A 2,716-nucleotide genomic window follows, 5' to 3' on the forward strand; every position below is an offset into this window, starting at 1 on the left:
AATCCCACAGGCCAAGCAGTCATAGAAAGATGTAATTGAACTTTAATGGATATGCTAAATAGACAGAAAGAGGTAACAATGATTCCTAGAAATAGATTACATAATGCTTTATTAATCTTAAATTTTCTCATTGCGGATGAGAAATAGACAGCAGTTGTGGAGAGACATTGGACAACAGAAAAAACCCATGAGCTAAACCAGCCTGCTTACTTCAATGATGTGTTGATCTCAGAATGGAAACCAGGATACCCCCTACACTGAGGAAGCAGTTTTGCTTTTTTTTTTTCTTCAGGGAAAGGAAAGCGATGGATGCTAATAAAATTAATAAAAATTTAATATGATCAGGAGAAACCACTTGATGAGAAGTGATAGCTCATCCACTGATGTGACAATTCTACAAGTTGTAAAGAAAACTCAGAAACAAGGGTCAAGACAAGGTTATGTTTTTTGTCTTTATAGGAAAATAGAAATACCCATCTTCAAGAAATAAAAGGGCTTTGGTCACAGACATCTACAGAAGAAGGGAAGGAGCTATTGATACCAATGTACTCTACAGGGTAATATCTCACTGCCTGACATCAATATCTCTTTAACTCTATTGTAGTCCTGATTCAATTAGAAATCAAGCTGGCTTTGAAGTTGAAATGTGGCTCTCTCCTTCTCTAAACCCAAGCATGTTGCTAAAAGAAAAATTTGGGAGATTCTGTCTTTCATCAAGAGAGTCTTCTGGTGTGGGACAGAAGAAAAGCAATAAACTAGGGACCATTGTTGCCAAGATTCTATTTCTCTCCATGCTTATTTTTGATTTCTGGAAATCCTTCTTCATGTGTTACATCATCCTAAAATCCAAACTTTCCATTTTGATATTAATAATGTTCAAATTTTCCACAGTGAAAAATAAGTTTTTCCTATATCAATCTTGGAAGTCTCCAGAAGGAAGATTGAGGCACACAATAATGACTCTACCTGGTCCATAATAATGCCATTGAACCAAAAAACATCACACAATGATCAGCTTTGGACTGCAAACTCTTCAGGAAATTTCCAAGATGATATGGTCCATCATATTGCAATTCTAGTCAGACTCTCCAATAACCTTATCCATTACTATGAGCCTGGCTACAGACTTTACAGCTAGCCCTATTGAGACTCAACCATTTAGGATTTTTAAAATATCCCACAGAGATACTATTCCACCCTAAACAGCAGGAAGCAATTTTAAGAAAATAATGCCCCCTCTCCCAAAGATTTCATTTTCTCAGGGTTATGGATAAGTTGTTACAGGGTTGGTTGGATGGAAAAATAAAATTTAGAGTCAGGATTATCTTTAAGAAAAGAGAAAAAAGGGAATAGATAAGTATAGGATATTAAGGTAGATTATTGTATCTACTAATAAACTAATTTAGCAAACTATCAGACTTAGATAATCTTCACTGATATAGATTCTTATATTGACACAAATATAAATTATTATTCTGTTTCTATTTAAGGTAAGTTGTATATTGATACAAATTCAAAATTATAATTGTCATATTGTATATATGTTCCTCCTTCTATTTGAAATTTTTTGTATATTGATACATATTAAGGATATTGTTGTCATGTTGCACTATACATTTCTATATCCATTTAAGATAATTTATATATTGTCAGAACTTAGAGGTAATTGTCTTTATACTGTACATCTATTTACAGACTGTTTACCTTGATATGTGAATCCTTAGTGTTTAGGTTATTTAGATAGTTAAGGCTTATGGATTATTTGCTTCCCATGCTTGTCATATCTATAGTTATGTTAGGTAGGTTTTATGAGACTACATTTACCCTGATACCCAAACACAAAAAGATGCAACAAATAAAGAAAATTACACACCAATCTCCCTCATGAATATGATGCAAAAATACTAAATAAAATACTGGCAAACTGAATCTAAGATTACATCAAAAAGATTTTCTACCATGATAAAGTAGGCCTCATACCACAGATGTAGGGATGGATCAACATACGAAAAATCTGTCAATATAATACACCACATGAACAAAGTGAGAGAAAAGAAACACATGGTCATCTCATTCGATGCTAAAAAAATCCTTTGACAAAATCCAACACCCCTTTATAATAAAGGTCTTTGAGAGATCAGGAATACAAGGAACATACCTAAACATAATAAAGGCAATTTATATCAAGCCGACAGCCAACATCACATTAAATGGAGAGAAACTCAAAGTGATTCCACTAAAATCAGGAACAAGACAAGGCTTCCCACTCTCCCATATCTACTCAGTGTTATACTTGAAGTCCTAGCTAGAACAATAAGACAACAAGAGGAGATCAAAGGGATACAAATTGGAAAGGAAGAAGTCAAGATTGAGCTATTTGCAGATGATATGATAGTATACATAAGTGACCCCAAAAATTCTACCAGGGAACTCCTACAGCTGATGTACTCCTTCAGTAATATGGCAGGATACAAGGTTAACTCAAAAAATCAGTAGCTCTCCTATATACAAATGATAAACAGGCTGAGAAAGAAATTAGAGAAACATCACCCATTGCAACAACCACAAATAAAAAATACCTTAGGGTAACTCTAAATAAGCAAATGAAAGACCTATAAGACAAGAACTTAAAGCCTCTGAGGAAAGAAATTGAAGGAGATATCAGAGAATGGAAAGATGCTCATGAATAGGTAGAATTAACATAGTAAACATGACA

The sequence above is a fragment of the Peromyscus leucopus genome, unplaced genomic scaffold (genome assembly GCF_004664715.2).
Source record: "Peromyscus leucopus breed LL Stock unplaced genomic scaffold, UCI_PerLeu_2.1 scaffold_1300, whole genome shotgun sequence".
NCBI lineage: Eukaryota > Metazoa > Chordata > Mammalia > Rodentia > Cricetidae > Peromyscus > Peromyscus leucopus.